This window comes from Oryza sativa, chromosome 6 (genome assembly GCF_034140825.1).
Source record: "Oryza sativa Japonica Group chromosome 6, ASM3414082v1".
NCBI lineage: Eukaryota > Viridiplantae > Streptophyta > Magnoliopsida > Poales > Poaceae > Oryza > Oryza sativa.
Window position 1 is genome coordinate 19,937,491 of NC_089040.1, and position 14,881 is coordinate 19,952,371.

Genomic DNA, 14,881 nt, shown 5'->3' on the forward strand with positions numbered 1-14,881 from the left:
GGTCATAACAAAGGTAAATAGGCATGGCTAAATAAAACAGTGATAACGCGGGAATTTAAATAAAGCGATAATGCAATAATTTAAATCAACATAATTTTATAAAATGGGATTCAATATGATCAAGATGATGTGTCTTGCCTTGCTCGTTTTCCCAATCGACGGCTTCGACTTCCACGAAGAGCGGATCTTCCGAAGCTGCAGCGTCTACACGACCAACGGAAAAGAAAAAGGCTTTAACACTAAATAACTCCACATAACAGCAGAAACAAAGCACAAAAATGGGTTCTTTACATTTTAAGGAAAAATTAGAGACTTGAACGGTCCAATTCCGAGTTCAAATGGCCAAGATATGGCCATTTGAAGTTTATATGCTCTTTAAATGGATATTTGCGAATTTCTTCATTTAATTTTCAATTAAAAAATCCTATTTATTGCGTCAGCCGAGGGGCGGGCGCGCGGACCGGGTCCACGGGGGTGGGGCCCACGCGTCAGCCGCTCGGTCCACGGTGGACCGGGCGCACGCGGCTGGCGGCGGTCGGCGCCGTGGGTCCCGCGCGTCAGCCGCACCCGCGGGCGCGGGCGGCTGACGGCTGGGCCCACTTGGCAGCCGCGAGGGCGCGCCCGAGGGCGGCCTCGCCGGCGCGGCCGACGGGAGGAGCGCGCCCGCGCCCCGATGGTCGCCGCCGGCGACCAACGGCGCGGCGGAGCGGCACCCGAGAGAGAGGAGGGAAGGGGGAAACGAACGGAGCGGTCCACGGCTCACCCCAAGACGGCGAAGGCGGTGGAAACGGCGGACGGAGCGGAGGAAGACGGCGGCGCGGCGGGAGGAGGGAGATGACAGGTGGGCCCCACCCGTCAGCGAGAGCGGCGGGCGGGCCCGCCTGTCAGCGGCGCGCGCGCGCGGGGAGGCCGATGGGCCGCGGGGGAGGAGAGAGAGAGAGGAAGGGAGAAGTGGGCCGAGCCGGCCCAAGAGGGAAGGGGGGGGGAAAAAGAACTTCTTTTAGGGTTTTCTTTTTATAAAACCTATTTAACTTTGTTTATTTCTTTTCACTTATTATTTGTGCTCTGAAAATTCCACTAAAATTTGTTTAAGCATTTTAGGCTTTTAGGAAATATACAAAAATCCTCCAAGCCTCATTTGACTTTTATCTTTGCACATTTTAATTGTTAGAGGCTTTCACATTGAATTTTAATTATTCTTTTGCACAATTTCGAGGATAGATTTTAGAGTCGATTTGGGACGCGACAAACCTACCCCCCTTAAACGGAATCTCGACCCCGAGATTCGGAAGAACTGGCGAAGAGATCGGGATGGGCTGCCTTCAGCTCGTCTTCGCGCTCCCAAGTAGCTTCTTCTTCGGCGTGGTTGCTCCACTGGACCTTGCAAAAACGGATTACTCGGTTCCTGGTCCTGCGCTCCATGGCGTCCAGGATTTTCACTGGCTTCTCCACATAGGTCAAGTCTTCGCGAACTTCAATCTGCTCTGAGTCGGCCTGCTCGGATGGCACTCGAAGACATTTCTTGAGTTGCGACACATGGAACACATCATGCACGTTGCCCAAGGAGGCGGGCAACTCCAGCTGGTAAGCAACTTCTCCGCGTCGAGCGATGATACGGAAGGGACCCACATACCGAGGTGCGAGCTTCCCTTTTGTCTGAAACCTGTGCACACCTCGCAATGGCGTGACCCGAAGATACACAAAATCATCCACTGCGAATTCCAGATCACGGCGTCGGTTATCGGCATAACTTTTCTGCCGGGACTGTGCCACCTTTAGATTATCCCGAATGATTCTGACTTTAGCTTCAGCTTCTCTCAGGATATCAGTCCCGAACACTTGGCTTTCTCCGACTTGGTCCCACAATAGCGGTGTCCGGCACTTGCGCCCGTACAACGCTTCATAGGGTGCCATTTGTATGCTGGCTTGATAGCTGTTATTGTAGGAGAACTCGGCATAGGGGAGACTCTTATCCCAAGTCTTCCCGAAATCTAGGACACATGCGCGGAGCATATCTTCTAGAATCTAATTCAGACGCTCGGTCTGTCCATCTGTCTGCGGGTGATATGTGGTGCTGAAATTCAATCGAGTACCCAGCTCTTCTTGGAGCTTCTTCCAAAAGTGAGAGGTGAATTGGCTTCCCCTATCAGATACGATTTTCTTGGGAACGCCATGGAGACTCACGATCCTAGCGAAGTAGAGCTCCGCTAGTTTGTTCCCTCCATAGGTGGTCTTCACAGGAATGAATCGAGCTACCTTGGTTAATCGATCCACAACTACCCATATAGAATCATATCCTCCTTGGGTTTTTGGAAGTCCGGTGATGAAATCCATCCCAATTTCATCCCATTTCCATTCTGGTACTTGGAGAGGTTGGAGAAGTCCGGCCGGTCGTTGGTGTTCTGCCTTGACACGCTGGCACACATCACATAGAGCCACAAACTCTGCAATTTCCCGCTTCATGCTGACCCACCAGTATTTCTCCTTCAAGTCTAAGTACATCTTGGTACTGCCCGGGTGAATGGAATAAGGACTTTCGTGAGCTTCCTGAAGTATCAGCTGTTTAAGTTCTCTGCTATCCGGAACGCATACCCGCTTTCCGTTCCATAAGGTTCCGTGTTCATCCTCTGTGAAACCTGCGGCTTTACCCTGTTTCATATTCTTGAGGAGTCCATGCATGTCCGGATCATTCTTCTGAGCCTCGCGGATTTGATCGAGCAAGGTGGGCTTGGCTTCCATCGCGGCCAAAAATCCACGACCAACTATGCTTAGGTTCAGGGCTTCCATCTGTTGATTAAGCTCGGGTGGAATGCCTCGGACGTTGAGAGTATTGCAATGGCTCTTCCGACTTAGAGCGTCGGCAACCACGTTAGCCTTACCAGGGTGATAGTGAATTCCCACATCATAATCCTTGATGAGTTCTAACCATCTCCTTTGCCGAAGGTTCAGATCTGACTGAGTGAAGATGTATTTCAAACTCTTATGATCAGTATATATTTCACAGCGGTTCCCAATGAGATAGTGCCGCCAGATTTTTAAAGCATGAACCACCGCTGCTAACTCCAAGTCATGCGTAGGGTAGTTGCCTTCATGAGGTCGTAGCTGACGTGAAGCATAGGCTACCACATGACCGTCCTGCATGAGCACGCACCCCAATCCTTGGCGCGAAGCATCACAGTACACCATGAAATCCTTGCGAGTATCCGGCAAGATTAACACTGGCGAGGAAACCAGCTTTTCTTTGAGAGTTTGGAACGCCTTCTCGCATTGCGGGCTCCACACAAACTTCTCTTCTTTCTTCAACAACTGTGTCATGGGTCGAGCGATTTTGGAGAAGTTCTCGATGAATCTCCGGTAGTATCCTGCCAAACCTAAGAAACTGCGAATCTGAGTGACTGTCTTGGGTTGCTTCCAATCGGTGACGGCGGTCACTGTTTCGGGATCCACAGCAACTCCTTTAGCAGATATCACGTGCCCCAAGAATTTGACTTCGGACAACCAGAACTCACACTTGCTAAGCTTGGCATACAATTGATGTTCCCGCAACTTTCCCAATACCAGACGGAGATGGTGCTGATGGTCTTCCTCTGATTGTGAGTATATCAGAATGTCATCGATGAAAACCACAACGAACTTATCCAAGTATTCCATGAACACTTTGTTCATCAAGTTCATGAAGAAGGCAGGAGCATTGGTTAAGCCGAACGACATCACCGTGAATTCATACAGTCCATATCGCGTAGTGAATGCGGTCTTCGGAATATCTTCTTCACGAATACGTAATTGGTGATATCCGGAACGAAGATCAATCTTGGAGAATACAGTGGCACCTTTAAGCTGATCGAACAGATCATCGATCCGGGGAAGAGGGTACTTGTTTTTGATGGTGACTTCATTGAGAGCTCTGTAGTCAACGCACATCCTCTTCGTTTTGTCTTTCTTCTCCACAAAAATCACAGGAGCACCCCACGGGGAAGTACTCGGACGTATGTACCCCTTTTCTTTCAACTCTTCCAACTGTTTCTTTACTTCGGCCAGTTCATTTGCTGCCATACGGTAGGGTCGCTTGTACAGAGGAGTGGTTCCTGGAGCAAGATCTATCCGGAACTCAATCTCTCGCTTGGGCGGCATACCAGGTAGTTCTTCCGGAAACACGTCTCCGAACTCTCTGACGATGGGGATTTCTGACAGACCTATCTGATGCAGTTCTGAACTTCTGACAGAGGTTGGAGGTGCAAAGAAAACAACCGGTTGTTCTGGCCCTCGGTACAGAGTGACAGTGCGTCTCACGCAATCCACTACTCCTTGGAATTGGGCCAACCAATTCATCCCAAGAATCACATCCAAATTCTTGGTGTCTAGCAGAATCAGATCCGAGGGAAAAGGAATCCCCTGAATTTCTATAGGGACGGCAGGGCTATAATACTTTGCTATCATAACCCCTCCAGGGGTGGTGATGAGCAGAGGGTTTCTAAGCCTTTCTACCCCCAACTGACTTTTCCCCACGAATGGCACAGATATAAACGAGTGGGAAGCTCCAGAGTCGAACAAAATGGTAGCAGGGATGGAATGAACGAGGAACGTACCAACGATGACGTCTGGAGTTGTCAGCACGTCCTCGGCCGTCACGTGATTCACACGGCCCCGAATGACATCCTTCCCGCCGTTGTTGGAGCGGGGAGGCGCTTGGCCTTGCTGACGCCTTGGCTTCGGGCATTTATCCGCAAAGTGTCCGGGCTCGAAGCAGTTGAAGCACAGCTGGCGTAGGAGGACGGGGCACACGAGTCCCTTGCTGATTCTGCTGCTGCTGCGGCTGTGGGACGCGCACCACGAATTGAGGTCGGGGCGCTGGGCGAGGTTGCTGCTGCTGCTGCTGCTGCTGCGAGGAGGATCCCCCTGGGTAGGGATTGGTGTAGCGGACCCTCTGGTTAGCACCCTGTTGATTGCGGAAATTCGCCAAACGGCGCTTGTGCGATTCCAGCTCCTTGTGCTTGGCTTCCAAGCGGATGCTCTTGTCCACCAGTCGTTGAAAATCAGGATAGTCCCCAGAGACTAGACGGACGGACAGCTCGGGGTCCATTCCTGCCAAGAACTTCTCTTGCTTCTCCTCATCTTCCCGCACATCCTCCGGAGCGTAACGGGCCAGATTGTTGAACTCGTGCAAATACTCCATCACGGAGCGGTTGCCTTGCTTCAACTCTCGGAATTCCCTCTTCTTGAGAGCCACGACTCCAGCGGGCACATGGGTTCTCCGGAAAGCGGCGGTGAAGCGAGTCCAAGTAATCGGTTGCCCCTCGGGCTGCGTGGCCTGGAAATGGTCCCACCATAGAGATGCGGGCCCCTGCAGCTGATGGGCGGCGAAGATGACTTTCTCCTCATCACTGCACTGCACCGTGTCTAGCTTCTTCCCCACGGCATGCAACCAGTCCAACGCATCCACGGGATTGTTGGAGCTAGAGAAGGTGGGTGGACGGATGCGGAGGAACTCGGCGAGTTTGGAGTGTTGGGGAGGTGGTGGTGGAGCATTCTGTTGTGGTGGATTTTGGAGGTGGTGGAGGAAAGCATTCATCATGTTGGCTTGCTGGGCGAGGATTTGGGTGAGAATGGCGTTGGTGTCTGGCGGTGGTGGTGGAGGTGGGTTGCCTTGGGAGTTGGGATTGCTGCCCTCGGGTTGGTTGCCTTCACCGGTGTTAACATTTCTCCTGGTCGTCACCATCTGAAAACCCCACACGGAACCAGCAAACAGAGAAGAAGAGCTGACGAATAAAACTAACCACCCACGACTACCATTATTCTTAAATTTATCACTGCTATTAAATTGGTTCATTAATGTTCAAGTTGCTTAGGCAAATAAAATAAGACAGGCTCCGACATAGTTACACCACACACCGGCGTAACCATGCCCCACACGACTCAACAAGAAGATAAACGAGAAAGAACACACGCGCAGGCCTACTAACTGCTCGTCTAACGCTGCGACGGGCCAGGGCGGAAGGTGAGCAACAGCGCACCCTCCGAGCTACCAACGCCGGAGGCTTCCCCCTCCTGGGGAACCACGGGCGCAGGCTCGGCACGAGGGGTCTCGACGAAGCAGGTCCACGCCAGGGACTGACGAACAAGCTCGGGCCTGGAGGTGCTCTTGCGGGCGGTGATCTTCTGGCTGCGGCAGACGCGGCGACGCTTGGGACGGCTGTCCTCTCCCTGGGCGATCTTGAGCTGATGCAGCTGCGCCTCCAACGCGTCGAGGTCCTTCTTGAGCTGCAGGTTCTCCTGACGCAGCTCCAGGATCTTCAGGTTGTTCTCCACCATGCCACGACGCACCATCTGGTGGAAGTCAATACGAGCCGCGTCGTACGCCTCCACCATGCGTGCCAGATGCACGACGGTAGCGTCATCCTCCGAGCTGGCGTCTCGGAAGGTGGCGTGGTCGCGGGCTCCTCCGCGACGAGGGTGGTAGCGGTAGGGCGAGTGCTGCAACTCGTCCGGGTAGCGCTGGTGAAGGGTGCCGATGGCGAGGAGAGCGGCGTTCTGGCAAGCGGCGGGGAAGGAATCTCCACCCGCGGTGACTGCCAGCGAAGTCCGCTCGGGAGAGCCGGAGAGGATCACTGCAGTGACCTCCCAACCGGCGCGGGGCTCCGCGTCGTCACCCTCCTGCTCCGGGAGCGGCCTGGCCTGGTAGTCCACTCCGTGTGGATACCCCAAGACCACGCACATGCCGCGCAGCTCCAAGACGAAGCCAGTCATGTCCAAACCACGACGGGTGACGCTGCCGGCCATCTAAAAACAAAGAAAAGAAAAGCAACATTTTCAAAGATCAGATTTTGACGATAAATGAAGCAGCAAGACAAAGAGAGAATAGCGGGTTTTCACAAATAATCAAAGATTTTTATTTTTGAAAATATAGCTAAGGCTTGGGATCTACGGCTCGTCCTAGGGTCAAGGGAGGCTCTGATACCAACTTGTCACGACCGGAAATCACCCCATAGGCGTTCCTGACGTGCGTGTATTATTCCTTGTCCCAGGAGGCAAGGTACACCAAAAGTTGATACAATTCAGAGTTTAACAAGCGGAAGCGTATATAAAATTATTACATGGGCAACAAAGGCCCAGCACACAAAGGCAAACGAGAAACAGCGGAAGACTAGGGCGACGACCACAGGCGCTTGACGGCAGGCACGAGCTAGACACCAAAGCCTTCATCTTCAAGGAACTCCTTATCTGGACTTGGGAAAAATTGAGCAAGACTGAGTACAACCACCGTACTCAACAAGACACACCCACAAATGCAGAATAAATGCAAGGGAGTACAAGGGAATAATAATATAGGGATTAAGTTTTGCAGTAAACAGCATTTAAAAGACATTTAGTTGCTCAAGCTATTTTGTAAACACGATCCTAGAGCTATACAATGTTATTACTCAAGGCCGTGAACCCTCACGGACCTGCCTTAACCCAAGGCCTACGATGATTCGGACCGAACTGGCAACCCGACCTGGGTCCCAGCTCGTCCCAAGCCAACCCAGGCCAACCATTCCACATTTTAGTTGTTGAGCAAATTTTAAGAATTATAACACTGACTTGGGTACATTGCTAGGCTTGCCCATATCCGAGGGCTCGGCTATTCGAATAGATTTACTCTGATCAGAGGTGTACATCTTTACCCACAAGACACATCTTCCTCACGTGTTGCCACGTGCCACATACCACCACGGTATACGGGCGGAAGACGTGACATAGTTTCCAACCCATCCTAGCCTTAGACAAGAGTACCGACCCAATCCTACCTACGGCCGGGATACCCGGGACAGGCAGGCAGAACTGAGCCCCTAGCATTGGGCACCAACCCTCTGCCGTATGACATCTCGACTACCGGGCCGCAGCTCGTGTAGCCTTCATTTGTCCTGGAGAATGTCCATCGACGCCCGACTTCATCCATCTCCAATCCGTGTACTTTTGTTTATGACTAGACTGAGCCACAAACTAAGCCTTACCCATTAGACATGTGGAAGTACGGTAGTGCTTTGCAACAGAGGCCCGAGCTTTAGTCCTTATAGTGGCCGGGGTGCTACTTCCCACAACTGGCATGCACCCAAACCCCACCGAAAACAGGTTTTAGGGGTTTTGAAAGAGGAAGAGAGGTGTGTGTCCAATTCCAACATAAGCCAACCATTCCAGAGTATCCAGGTGATATGAGAATTTCCCAAGTCTAAAGTTATAAAACCACCTAATGTTGCCTAATTAATCAGCGAAGCATCTACCTAAATTCATACTAGTGGAACCACGAATAGAGTACCCACTAGTTGAGGTTTTGTTTAATCTAGGGTGAACAAGGTAATAATAATAACAATAACAATAATAATATGGTCATAACAAAGGTAAATAGGCATGGCTAAATAAAACAGTGATAACGCGGGAATTTAAATAAAGCGATAATGCAATAATTTAAATCAACATAATTCTATAAAATGGGATTCAATATGATCAAGATGATGTGTCTTGCCTTGCTCGTTTTCCCAATCGACGGCTTCGACTTCCACGAAGAGCGGATCTTCCGAAGCTGCAGCGTCTACACGACCAACGGAAAAGAAAAAGGCTTTAACACTAAATAACTCCACATAACAGCAGAAACAAAGCACAAAAATGGGTTCTTTACATCTTAAGGAAAAATTAGAGACTTCAACGGTCCAATTCCGAGTTCAAATGGCCAAGATATGGCCATTTGAAGTTTATATGCTCTTTAAATGGATATTTGCGAATTTCTTCATTTAATTTTCAATTAAAAAATCCTATTTATTGCGTCAGCCGAGGGGCGGGCGCGCGGACCGGGTCCACGGGGGTGGGGCCCACGCGTCAGCCGCTCGGTCCACGGTGGACCGGGCGCACGCGGCTGGCGGCGGTCGGCGCCGTGGGTCCCGCGCGTCAGCCGCACCCGCGGGCGCGGGCGGCTGACGGCCGGGCCCACTTGGCAGCCGCAAGGGCGCGCCCGAGGGCGGCCTCGCCGGCGCGGCCGACGGGAGGAGCGCGCCCGCGCCCCGATGGTCGCCGCCGGCGACCAACGGCGCGGCGGAGCGGCACCCGAGAGAGAGGAGGGAAGGGGGAAACGAACGGAGCGGTCCACGGCTCACCCCAAGACGGCGAAGGCGGTGGAAACGGCGGACGGAGCGGAGGAAGACGGCGGCGCGGCGGGAGGAGGGAGATGACAGGTGGGCCCCACCCGTCAGCGAGAGCGGCGGGCGGGCCCGCCTGTCAGCGGCGCGCGCGCGCGGGGAGGCCGATGGGCCGCGGGGGAGGAGAGAGAGAGAGGAAGGGAGAAGTGGGCCGAGCCGGCCCAAGAGGGAAGGGGGGGGAAAAAGAACTTCTTTTAGGGTTTTCTTTTTATAAAACCTATTTAACTTTGTTTATTTCTTTTCACTTATTATTTGTGCTCTGAAAATTCCACTAAAATTTGTTTAAGCATTTTAGGCTTTTAGGAAATATACAAAAATCCTCCAAGCCTCATTTGACTTTTATCTTTGCACATTTTAATTGTTGGAGGCTTTCACATTGAATTTTAATTATTCTTTTGCACAATTTCGAGGATAGATTTTAGAGTCGATTTGGGACGCGACAGGTGTAGAACCAGTCGCTCTTCCAGTCATCCCACTTCTTGCGGAGGACGCAGGGGATGTAGCGGTTCAACACCGGCCCCCGCGGCAGGAAGTAGCAGCCCCCGACCACCGACGGTGGCGATACCGACTGCACGGTGAAGAACCACCGGAACAGCCGAAGAGATGGGCGCACCCCAATGAACATCTCGCACAGGTGCGCAAAGATGGCTAATGTCATCACTGCATTGGGGGTAAGGTGCGCCATCTGGAGATCGTAGAACTCCAGGACATCCATGAAGAAAGAAGAAAATGGCGGAACCAGCCCTGCCATTGCAAAGGGGAGAAAGAAGACGGACCGTCCCGGGTAGTCTGGCGCTGGGCGTCCCTCGCCCAGCATGACTATCTCACGGCCGGTGGCAGATTCCGGCATGAAGCGGAGCGGCAACCCGGCCTGCTTCTCGCTCACGATGCGGGAAGGCGGCAGCACACTACCATCAAGCAGTGCGGAGCCCCGTGCCATGGCGCCGGACGAAGAGAAGATGGAGAGCGAGCGCGTGTGGCGAAAGAAGGGCGCAGGGAAGAAGGAGTTAGGGCGCAAGCGGCGAAGACAAGGGGAATGATGGCGAAAGGAAGGAAACAAATCCCTTCCTCAGTGCCTTTATACCCTTGCCAACACTGTGCCCGGCTCCTCGTTTCTCGCGCCCACTATTGCGCCCCCTCGTCTCTCGCGCCCACGCTTCCACTAATCCCATTCGCCCGCTTGCGGCGCATGAGGTGGATATGCGGTTGTGGCGGTCGAGGTAGATCATATCGAGCGCGCGATAATTACGCTCGCCAACCGAAGCGACGTTACCATATCTTCAGATGAAACGAATCGCCATGTCCAGATTCGTGTGCTACTCGAGTAATGTGGCAGTCTTGAAGAGACCGCTCATTGCTGACAGCCGAGTTACCATTGCCGATGTGCGCAGTTTGTGACCGTTGGGTTTCTGCCTATTTGTAGAGACCGGTCCCACTTGTCACCAGGCTTTAGGGGTGGCGTCACGCCCGACCGCTCCCCTTGAAAAGGGCGATTGCCCTGGCATAACGCCGGGGGCTACTGTCGGTGACATGGGACCGGGAGTATCATGACTAGAGGCTTGAGGCAGACACAATCACCCACGTGGCCTGGCACCCTCGGGGGACGTCGGGCCCGAGGGTGATGTGTGCGCCCACCTCTTGGTCTCCCCGAGGGGGGGGGGTCGGACCACTCCTGCCTCGCCCCCGAGGGCCGAGGCGCCCCGACCCCTCGCGGGTTCTACTCCGCGTGTATGGGTTAGGTGAGCACAGCGGGGCTCACCTAACCGCATTTATTGCGCCTCGGCTAAACGTGTCACACCGCACGAAGTGCAGTGCAGTGCACTCGTTTATCCGGTCTGTGACCAGTCACAGACCGGTCAGATCGCGGGTTAGGTGGCGACAGGCGGTCTGACGCACGCTTCGCCCCATCCCGTCAAGACGAGAGCTTCTAGGCACTCGTCCCCAGCTGGAGCTAGCGTGTTACATCCCAGAGATGGCACGTTAGCCCCGGTCGATATATGCCAGGCTTCATCCTAACCATTACAGGCAAGATGTTGTGTGAAGAAGGGCAAACATGCACGTTGCTAAGCTGACGCGTGGTGGACAAGAATGACCGATTTGTGACCGGTCTGACACTGCTCATGTCGTCAGCACACAGCCACATTCCCACGACGCGCCTGCCTCCGGCAGAAGTGGAGGTAGGTGTGTGCCGTCCCGTCAGGAGGATGTTCGGAGGACAACCGTGCAAATCTCCGTCCATTTATGAAGAGAAGAAAAGTCCAGTTTGGAAAGAGAGGGGTGCATGTGGTATCCCCTTGAAGTATAAAAGGAGGACCTTGCCCATGGGAAAAAGGGGAGGATGATCTTTTCCAGATTCGGGACCTAGAACAAGGGAGAGTTTGGCTCACACTTTGTAGCTCCTTCATACTCAGATCCACCAAAACACAGGAGTAGGGTATTACGCTTCTCAGCGGCCCGAACCTGTATACGTCGTTTGTGTCTCATGCTCTTTCGGTAGGTCGCGATCTTTCCACATACAGAGAGAGCTTGGGATCTCACCCTGAGCCCCCGGCCGAACCGGCAAAGGGGGGCCTGTGCGGTCTCCCGGTGAGGAGCCCCGCGCTCCGTCAACGTCCATGCCTAGCTATAATTAATATTGGTACTTTTAGCTTGAGATTATCCATTCATCTCCATAGAGCAGCTACAGGATGCACGAGACTCAGCCTATTCATTCGCGGTCCACAACGGGTTCGCACATCAACCCAACTTAACCCGTAGCAATCGGGTTTAGACGGTTTGGTCCAACGGTTTTTCCGGGTTAAACCATCTACTTCTTGTCTTCTTCCTCCTCTGTTCAACTGCCCACGAGAACGAACTAGAGCAAATGAGAAACCATGGATGTTCTCAGCGAAAAGATTGAAAGTTTGTAACAGCTGAGATGGTGCAGGCTCTGCCGGCGCCAGGCATCATGGAGTGGGAGGGGCCGTGCGCGCGGCCGCGCCGCCCATGGGGCCAAGCCGCGTGCCGCCGCTGCCGCCGCCCCGCCGCCGCCGTCCCCGCCGCCGCCGCCGCCGATCTGTCCAAGCCGAGGCGGAGGTGAAGCCGGCGGATGGTCTGCACCTACTGCAACTCGCGGCTCTCGGCATGTGACTCCGACGCCGGCGCCTCCATCAGCAAGGTTGACTAGGGCGGAGAGAGGCTGGCGATGAGAATGTTAGAGTTTGTGTCGAATAAGTGTACGTAGTCGGTTACAGTTTAGGACTTGCAGTTGTAATAGGTATTAGGACTAGACTATGAGTCGGACTCTATCCTAGGTTCTCTCATAAATAGAGGGGTGTGCCTGTTGTTACCGCATGGCAACTTAGCATAGCGAGAGGGAGCGGCTGCCGGCGGCGACCGGCCATGAGTCGTTGTAACTCTGATACGTTGTATATGCTGGATCGGGGAGAAGCGATCATAATCAGTGCCCCGGAGATGTAGGCTACGGCTAAACTCCGTTACCAAATATCGTGTCTCGGTGTCGTCATCGTTTTGGATCTCCTATGGCGTTTTCTTCCGCATTTAGCTACCGATGTCGATTTCGGGGCTGGTTTTCTAACAAGTGGTATGAGAGCCTGCAGGAGGTCCATGGTAGAGGCACGATGGAGGTGCTCCACACCGCGTAGCCTGCTATAATGCCTAGGGAGGGGCATTGGCGCAAGGTGGAGCACGGCGGTGAGCAACGGAGTCATGATCGGTGGATCGAACACTTCTGGCGGCGGCCGGAACCGTCGATGGCTGCTTTCAACAGGGAGATGACTAGACTTGGTGCTCGGGTTGATGGTGGCGGAAGCGATTGGCAAATCAATCGGTGGGTCAGACACTTTGGGCGGGTGGCCCGGACTTTCCGGTGAGCTACTCTCGACAGGGAGACGTGCGGCCGCACGCTCGGGTTGATTGAAGCTGGAGGCGATCGGCGTTCTCGATCGGTGGATTCAAACACTCTGGGCGGGGTGGCCCAGGCCTTTCGATGAGTTGCATTCGACAGGGAGACGGCTAGACGTAGCGCTCGGGTCGTTCGGCGGCTGGGAAGATGGCATGCGACTTGTTGGCTTCGGCTCGCGACTAGATTGATGGCGTTCAATCGGAAGTCGGAGCGGGTGGATCCTATAGGCTGTTTTGGAGGTTTTGACGAGGTATTTGCACGGTAGAATTGCTTCAAAGGCGGCGTATTAGCGGTGGATGGCAGAACTAAGCCTAGGGCGTCTAGACTGGCATCTGGCCCTAGAGAGGTCTGGTTCTACTGTTTCTAGCACAGATCAAGAAAATCACGATGACAATAGATCAGTGGCACTAGTCATTGGTGTAGTTAGCAAGTGGTGTTTGGCGGTGGTGGTAGGTTCCGCTGGAGATACGAAGAAGCCTAGGAGGTCAGGGTCGCGGCGGTGTGCGCGTTTTGCGTCGAAGCCGAGCCGGCGGCGGAGAACAGGATGATGCCAAGAAGGAGCGGGCTGAGCCAGGACGTGCAAGGTTTGGTGTTTGTCGGATTCGTGATGCAGAGGAAGACTCGGCCACGGAGTTATCTATGTGTCGGTCATGGCATGGACACGACCGAAGACAAGCTGGATGGATACCGAGTTCAACATGGGAGGGAGTACGATACGGTTTTGATTTGGACACTAAATCGGGTGTTTTCCCCAAATAAAAGCAGTAAAGGAACCACGGGATTGCAACAACGCAATCGAAACAAATCACAAGGCAAGGGCGAGATCTTACCTCTGATTTTGTGGGCAGCGTGGTTTGGGGCGGCGAGTTCACGGGCGACTGGAGGCGTCATTGCAGGCGGCGCGCAGCGGCGTGGTGCTCGGCGCGGTTTTCGTCGCAGCTCGGGCAGGAGCTTGCGGCGGCGGCGGCGGCTCCCGGCGGAGGAGTCGGCGTCGGGGTCTTCGGCGACGGCGCTCCAAGGCGGCGCGGCGATTTCTTGCAGGGCCGGCGGCTTCCCGAGGTCCAGCGGTGCAGCGGCTCTTCACGGGGTTGGCGCAGGCGCAGAACGGCGAGGGAGGCGGCGGTGTGCGGTAGCTTCAGCGAGGACGTGGCGCATCGGGGCCGGCGGCCCAAGGCAGCGACGGGCGTAGCACGTGCGCGACGGCGGCGCATCGGGAGGAAGATGCGCATGCGCAAGAGGAGGAGCGTGGAAGCCGAAGGAAAAAGGGGATCGGCTCGATCTGAGCCGGTCTTTTACCACTGTTGACTGTTTTTTTTTACTAGAAAAGAAAACCGACTGGTTTTTTGGAGAAAAAAAAGGGGTTGGTTTTGTCCGGCTGGTGACTGTGCAAGTTTAGTCGGTGGGTCAGATAAATCAGGGCAGATCAATTTAATTAGGGCGACAGCTGATCAAGTTGATTATCGTCGATGGCGGCGACGGTGGTTTCCAAATTTGAGGTGGTGAAGTTCGATGGCACCGGGAATTTCGTTCTCTGGCAGATGAGGCTGAAGGATCTGTTGGCTCAACAGGGGATATCCAAGTCTCTTGAGGAGACGATGCCGGAAAAGATGGATGCTGGCAAGTGGGAGGAGATGAAGGCGCAGGCAGCTGCAACAATACGCTTGAGTCTCTCGGATTCTGTCATGTATCAGGTCATGGATGAAAAATCACCGAAGGAAATTTGGGACAAGTTGGCAAGCCTGTATATGTCCAAGTCGCCGACGAGTAAGTTGTATCTCAAACAACAGCTGTATGGTTTGCAGATGCAAGA

General features: G+C 53.8%; 1 protein-coding gene across 4 annotated transcripts in view; it reads right to left on the reverse strand.

Moving 5' to 3' along the window:
- The window catches only part of LOC107281189 (uncharacterized), a 30,032-nt gene extending 15,707 nt beyond the window's left edge, over positions 1-14,325 (reverse strand). For 2 of the 4 annotated variants that reach the window (XR_010741960.1, XM_066311538.1), the window contains exons 1-2: positions 13,902-14,325; positions 139-204 (exon numbers count right to left, since the gene is read on the reverse strand). The gene's annotated coding sequence lies outside the window, so the exon portion shown is untranslated. Of the gene's footprint in view, positions 1-138; positions 205-6,949; positions 7,219-8,500; positions 8,567-13,901 lie in introns of those variants that run through there. The other 2 variants (XR_010741961.1, XR_001546515.3) reach the window with 2 other exon arrangements.
- Between the last annotated feature and the right edge of the window lie 556 nt (positions 14,326-14,881).